Raw genomic sequence first — 8,394 nt, 5'->3', positions numbered from 1 at the left:
GTGGGGCCGCCGCTGGGAGGGGTGCCAGCTTTGTGACGCAGGTCAGCCTCCTCACTTCCGGGGCGCCCATCCAGGAAGTCCCGCCCACTTCCGCCTATGTCCACGGACACACCCCTTCCCATCCAAAAGAGGACAACTGGCCCTTCTTACACTTCCCGTCCATTTCTTGTCTGACATTGGTAGACACAGGCAAGAATTCAGCTGATAAAGGAGAGCTGTGACTCATTTTCACACAAGGTTCTACTAGGGTGCCATACCTCAACTACCCATTATTTCTAATTACTTCTGCCAACATCTCACTGGTATCTCTGCAGCATAGGTGGTCGGGTCATTCACTGCGTATTCATTTATTACTCACTTGAGCCTTCAAAGAAACATAGCTAGGAAAATTGGAAAATTCAAAACGTAAAGATGTTGGTGTGTGAATTAATTATGCATTAGGAAATTTCTCTGGACCTTGAAAGTGCCTACTGAACCATAATCTAAATACAAGTCCACACATCTGTTACCATGAAAGATTACATTGGGATAAGGATGGACTGGGTTTCCAGATGAAGATTAAATATGAAATCTTCAGCAAAACGTTGTTTGGGCTTCCCTGCATATTTCTCGGTTATTTCTTCATATCTTCCTATAACCTACCTTGAATTCTCCTCATGTAACATAATAGTAAAGTAGATAAGGATATGCAAACGAGTCTCACCATGAGAGTTTTATTACAAGAGAAGTTCACACCGTGGTGATTCCCGACCCACATGTATATGTCAAAACTCTGTCTGTCTGTCTGTCTCCCTTGTCATCCTGTTTTCTATGTTCTAGTTATGTGGTTCCTAGGGATGTATTATGGTTCTCGGGGCTGTCACTGATCTGTGGCTCCAGAGTTCTCTCTTCTACTGATTCTGGCCTGGGTATGGTTCTTGATTTCTTCAGCTGGGGGAACCACCTTGCCTTTAGAGAAACAACCCTACTTTGTTTCTCTACTGGTGAAGGAAAATAAGAGTCTCTCTGCTTTCAATGACAGGGCTGCCTTTGAACTGCTTTACTCAGATCTCATCTCCCTTCAATCGCTTGGATTACAGGCATGAACTCAGTACCACATACACCAAAAAAGTCAGGAGTGTTGTTGTGTCAGCACTGGTAGGGATCGAGCCTTGAGAAATGCGAAGGAGAGTGAACAGGAACTGGACTGAAAGCATCTACCTAGGATAAGAAGGAATTATGTACTTTTGCTCTTCCATGTATAATTTGAGCATGGAAGACAGGAATGAGGTGAACACTGTCAAACAAATTAGAGAAACAGAGAGACACTCAATCACACACACACCCACACACACACCAGACAGACAGATAGACAGATAGACAGACAGGAACACACACACACAGACAAACGCATTGACGAGAGAGACCTCAATGTATGTTAATGATTGGATCCTGCTGAGAAAGAAAAAACAAGTTTCTGACTCCATGGAGTTTGTTTGAAGTTTCGGGGGTGATATGAGGGAAACTGGCACAAAGAGGCAATCAAGCTATGGATTCTTTGTGCAAGCAGTGAATTCTTTATTTGACAACCATCACCTAAATTTATGGAAGTGTCATAGGAACATGATGTATTTGAATGGCAATTTGGATTTCCACAAGGGTTTCTCAGAGGTTATCCTTTTTTGCACTGATATACAGGAACCGTGACAGGTACAACCTGAAACCATACACATCTCAATACCCAAGTGTGGTCCTAGTCAGGAATCAGGTAGGGATCTTCGGCCATTCATGACACCGACTTTCACAAGACAAGTGAATTTTTCATTATGCCCAATGCATGCTTGTGGGACCCACAAGGGGATTTAACCTACCCTGCAGAAATAGAATTACCAGCAGGCTCTGAGCCTTCGACACAGCATCGAAGCAACAACAGACTGCCTTCATTGATCTGTGGAAAATGGGGTCAGATGTCTGAAACAACCTGTGTCGAGACATTTCATGGAACTCATACCTGCTGACAACTGGACTTCCTGAAAAGCTAAGATGGAACGTCTCTTCAGGATCTTGTACTATACGCTCGATGTATTCTAATACACATACACACATTGCCCAGAGATATGGTTTCCATCTTCATAATGAACAGGGCATCCGTGCAGATGGTGTTTGTGGTACCACTAATGAAGCTATCTTGCACTTTGAATATTCTTTCCATAGTCCTGCTTATGGTGGTACCAATGAGGGTCTTAGAAATCATGCATATCCATGTTTGTAATGACAGCGAAGCAGAGGATTTCAAAGACTAATGTCCACTTGTACTGGCAAGTACCGTGTCGCATCTCAGCCCAGACACACTCAGCAAAGGTGGACTGTTCTAAGGCACATCTGTTGTCACGCTAAGGATAACAGTTTTATGAATTCCACGGTGACTTCCAGATCCTTCCCTAACTAACAACATGGGTGAATGAGACCTCTATGTGGCTTCTTTGAATAGGATTCTGGCCACCTGTTCCAAGACATTTGGGAATGAGGAGCTAAATTGTCCCAAATGTCCAACTCCATTCTCTGGCAGAGGATTGGCTGTTGTTCTGTTGTCTAGGCTGCTGCCAGTACGGAATATGTAGATATTTCCCTGTAGACTACTGGTTCCACACCATTCCAAGCCATGATTGCATCATGATAGAGTTCACCCATCATGCTGCACTTGCTGATCAGATTATCGGAGGAATCCCACCAGTACCGCTCATAGTAAAACCCAAGGAACCTTGGTGGCAAAAAAGGGTCATTCCCAGAAGGAATTACATTTTAACCATGAAAATCAGAGAACCAATGAAGATCAAATTTTCCTTGGTGAACGCTAATCTTCTCAAATGCACTTGTGATGAGTACTTTCCCATGTCTGAACTTCCAAAAGTTTATTCAATGTCTTGTAACTCTGAAGAGTAATCCATGGCACCAAAGGAATGCAAAGGAATAGCAGTAGAAGAAGAATGTGGTGCAATTTACACATATGCTGCTACAATGGAAACTAGACTGAGCATGTAAGGCATGATGACAGAGTCCTGGGTTACTGTGAGTGCACTCTACTTTAAGCACTTGGTAAAAATACCTGTACATGGTCAAAGACAAAAACTTTCCTTTCCCCTTGAGAGCCGTGTACTGGTCAGATTCTCACCACTTAGCTGTAACCTGTCATGGAAGTGCAACTTTTCACTACACTCCATCAATGTTGGATGCCATTTTCTGTCAGGTGTTCCCTTGCAGTGAAGTATCACAAGCAGACATACACATAGTGGGGATTATCACTCGCTCATGCAAAGTTTGACAGAGTTATGCATGACAAATATTAGGCCAGAAATGTTTCTCAGACTGTTGACAACTTTCCCAAGAAGGCATTGAGAGGACCTGAGTTGCAACCATGTTCTCATTTGGAGGAATAGGGTTGAACCTGCCTGACTGCACTGGAAAGACCAGAGTAGTTGTCTTCCCTAAGAGAAACCTAGGCACTTCCTTCAGTTCACCATCAGGTTTTCCTTACCTGTATTTTCCCAGTCAAACTAAAAGGGGTAATGTACAGGCCCCTGGGTTCTGTGATGAGGATTGAGGGCGAGCAAGGTATTTTCCAAAGAAATCGGAGAGAGTTGACATCGTAAATGAAAATCCATTCAAGTCCTGAGAGTCCTAATACATTTAATATTGTAACTCATTAAAACTGAAGTAAAACCTGGAACCAATGTGTTTTGCCTGATGAATCATTTCTGAAAGGGAATGAATGAGAATTAGCATTATCTCACATTCCTAGGGAAAGGAAGCTTGAATATATCTCTCTGGACAACCGAAGAGCAACAAGCAACTACCGGGGATGTGGCAGTGATAAATTAGCACATTGGCAACTAGCGGTGAGACTAGCTGGCTTTCTTGAACTCATTATCCATAGAAACATAACAAACATATGCACAGCTTCTGAGAATTAGACTGGGTCTCTTCTGAGTATATATTTTAAAGTGTGTTCATGTGAAAATTGACCCTAGGAAAATCCATTCGGCAATTTTTTAAATTTTATTTTGCTTTTGGCCAGTCTTGGCCCTTGATCTCAGGGCCTTGGCAGGACTCCTGGGGTTTATCCACTAGAGCTCTACCACTTCGTCCACACCACCAGTTCTGTGGTCCTGTGGAATCAAAGCCAAGGCTTCATGCATGCTAAGGAAGCACTCTCTTTCTGTGAGAATCTCCCAGCTGAGAACCCTTTCTTTTAATAGCTGGTGCCGAATTCTTCATGAGCCTTTGGCTCTGCCTTACTTCACTTACCATGATTTGGTTCGATGCCCCTCCATTTGGGTTCAGATTGGGGCGATGTCATTAGTGGGAATGGCAGCGGAGAATACCACTGTGTATCAATACTCCGTTGCCTTAATATCTATTTAGGGTCCTCTCAGTTGGTTGCATACATAAGCCACATGAAATAACGCGGCAGTGAACATCACTGTGCTAGGAGCCTCAGCATGGCCACCCTTCTGGACATTTCGGGAAATGCCCAGGGTTTGGGTTGTGTGTCATAGGGAACCTCCATATTTAAGTTTCCCTCCTGTGTAACATGTAGTGAACAGTTTGCATTTGCCAGTAGTGGATCACAGTCATTCAACAGATATGCACATGAGACCATATGGACGGGACTAACGAATTCAACAATCAGACATGGAAACAAGAGGTCTTTCTGAGAATTTCTGGTCTTAATAAACTATGTAAATCAGTTTCTTTTCTCTACTTTCCCCTTGTGCATTGTCTCAACAGGTTACCGTATCTGATATTGTTTCCTGGCACATTTTTCTTTTTTTTACACATTCATGCCTTTATTTTACATAGGGATGGGAAGAGAAATACAAGAAGTTCTGAGTGGGAGGTTGAAGGGAGAATTACTTGAGGTGCCATACTAATGTTCGAGATATAAGGAAACCATTACCTGACACTTGCGTTAGACCACTATACCTTACCAGAAAAAGAAACACATTTTCCAAAAACTATAAGAAATTACTCAAAGAGTACTCATAGGAATGTGGTCAATCTCAACCACTTCATGGAACCTCTTGTAATGGATCTGTATTACTTTAATAGCACTGATGTGTAACACATCGCCCGAAAGAGAAAAAAGCAGTCCGGTGCTTCAGAATAAATACAGAAAATGCAATCAGCAGGACTGCAGAAAGGATTTCCTCCTGTTTGGAAGTAAGATGAGCAGAATTCTTCTCTAATTCTAATGCATGAAAATATACACAAAACGATGGATGATCAAACAAGAAGTTTCCTACACATGCTTATCAAGCATCATGTAAAAGGCATATGAATGGAAAGGGATGGAATACAGAAGCCTACCTGTGTTCAATAAGGACTATGTCACGATTCTGAGGTACAACATTTCAAAAAAGAAACTAACAAACAACCCAAAATACTAACACCACACAACAACAAAACCAAAAAAATATCTACTCTGATAACATTTTTCAGAGGGAAAATCCCGGTGAGTACAGAGGAGTAAAAATCACAGCGTAAGGAAGACGAAAAAGGGTACGTACGTGCAAAGCTTTCCAATTGCAGAAACCTATCAATGATTCGTATATCATCTTAACACATGTACACACATAAATGCATAGAAATTTTATATTATTCTTCATCCTGCTGGCATCAATGACAGATCCCGGTACAGAGAGAAATTGCAAGGTTCTACAGTAACATACATGATCTGAAGTTGCCACCAGCTCTACTCTTCACAATGAATGACAGGTCAAATCACACGAGGCTCAAATTTCAGATCTACCAAGTCAGACCTTTCGTGGTGTTGAAAGACAGCCATGATAAATATAAACAATATTTCAGCAGTAAACTCAATTGGATGAGAGAACAAAACGTCATTGGTTGCACATGTAAGTACTTGGAATTCTCTAATCACACAAGAAAACATGATTATGAATGCATGTAAGGTTCACCAAAAAACACAAAAGCCACAATTCCACGGAATGCTAAATGGTAAACAGTTGCTTTCTTCAGTTCACAAGCACACTATTTCCTTTTCCGCGTCCAAAGAAGGACAAGATGGGTCCAACTTGGGACACCAGGTTGGAAAAGGGAAATGAATTCTAGGATCATGGTTTCACATGGACAGCTCTACCGAGAATGCCCCTTGGAAACATAGCCTTTCCGCATCACAATTCACCCTGTGGCTCATGTGAACCGTGCCGGGTGGAATGAAGCCCAAGAAGACGGTGCGGTGATTGCATACCAGCAACAACATATGTCAGGACAATTGATTTACCCCAGGTAATAACCAACTCTCTGTTCACTTATATATAATAACCCACATACTTACCCTCTGCATAGATGTATCTCAGGAAGCTCTCTCGCTATTCCTCAATTCCTTCTGTGAATATAAAATATGCCAAAATTAGTTGCTTAGAAAGAGGGGCCTATGTTCATCCAAACATGCCATCACACTATGAACAAGATCTCAAATGTGTAGAATCATGCACAAAATACCGATGCAACTGGAAATGTCTATGAGAAATTTCAATGGTTTATAGGAAGTGGCAAAGAATAAAAATGTCTTCAAACATCTCTGATTATGTGATTTCTCTTCATTTCTTTTCTCGATGTCTTTGATGTGACAGATGTATACACATAGAGTTCCATATATATCCTACTCATTACCAATGCTACTCTTTAGGTCTGCGTTTTCTATTTTCCTTAAAAAGTTTCATAAGTAATTCAAAATCATGAAATAGGGAATGTGCAAAAAGAAATTCCTGGCAATACTCTTTCTCCAGTCTTTTTTGAATGCACATATTGACTCAGTGGACATATTAAGCCACCAAGAAGATTCTCGGGGAGCATTTACACTAAGAGGCAGACAGGAACCTCTCTTGAAGAAGGAACAATTCCTTTAGTACTATGTAGTAACCTTCTTTGTCTTTTCTTACTAATTTTGGTTTGAAGTCTATTTAATCTGATATGAGGATGGCAACTCCAGCCTGTTTATGGGGGTCGTTAGCTTGTTAGAGTTTATTCCAACCTCTCACTTTCAAAAGATGCTTGCCTTTTTGGGTAAGATGTGTCTCTTGAAGACAGCAGAACTGTAGCTCTTGCTTTTTCATCCAACTAGACAGCCTATGCTGTTTAATTGGAGAGTTGAGTCAAGATCAGGAAAACGAATGACAACAGATGATGGAGGGGATGTGGCCAGGAGGGATCACTACTACACTGTTGGTGGGAGTGCAAACTCGTTCAACCACTATGGAAAGCAGTGTGGCAGTGCCTCAAAAGGCTAAACATAGAACTCCCCTATGACCCAGCAATTCCACTACTTGGCATTTACCCAACCACCCAGAAACAAGGACATATTAAACCCACTAGCACAAAAATGTTCATTGCAGCACTATTCACCATAGCAAAGATATGGAACCAACCTAGATGTCCCTCAGTTGATGTGGATCAACAAGTTGTGGTATTTGTAAACAATGGAATTCTATGCTGCTGTCAGAAAGAATGACATCGCCCCATTTGTTAGGAAATGGAAAGACTTAGAAAAAATCATATTAAGTGAAGTAAGCCAGACTCAAAGGAACTTAGGCTCAATGGTTTCCCTCATTCGTCATAATCAGTAGAAACCTTGGGCTCTACTAGCAGAGATTTGCAATAGAGCAAACTCTTGATACATAAGGACATATAATGTGAAGCTAATTGAAAGGACCTCCAAGATAGTGAAACAAAAGCCATATAATGAATGATTGTTGTCCTTAATGTACTATGTTGTCTCTCATCTCCTTTGCTGTCCCTTGGTTATCTCATATTGGTATAGTATCTCACTTTGTTATCTGATATCTTGAATTTATTTGTATTTGGATATTTGAAATTTGATAGGGAGGGGGGAAAACCAAGATGGGTGCGGGGTGTGGGGGGGAGGAAAACGGGTACCAAGACATGTGAAAGGGTATCAATGTATGTGAATTAATGCACCTTCTATCTGGCAAATATCATGTAACCCTTTTACTAATTACACTAAAAAAAAAGAAAAAAAAGAAGGAACAATTCTCTTCCTGCTGTCATACCTCTATAATCAATTTGGGAATTGAGAAGCTGTTGAAAGGTACTGGTTGGCATTTCCAGAGTCACTTTAAGAATGTGTTTAATGCTTCTCTCCTGAAATCCTAGCAGGACAGCACACTGAGCTAAGGGGAAACCCAGGAAAGTCTTCTCTTAACAGTTACGCTCTTTGCAATTGGCAGGGGTCTGTGGCTCCAATGAAACAGCACTTGACTTCTGCTGAAAAGGGGAGGTACAGGGACCATCTCCAGGCTGACAGCCACTCAGGACCATCACCACCACCACCACCACCACCACCACCACCAAGAGTAATTGTATACAATCAAT

Source organism: Megascapheus bottae, chromosome Y (genome assembly GCF_031878675.1).
Source record: "Megascapheus bottae isolate mThoBot1 chromosome Y, mThoBot2.hap1, whole genome shotgun sequence".
NCBI classification, from domain to species: domain Eukaryota; kingdom Metazoa; phylum Chordata; class Mammalia; order Rodentia; family Geomyidae; genus Megascapheus; species Megascapheus bottae.
This window is presented reverse-complemented; position numbering follows the sequence as displayed.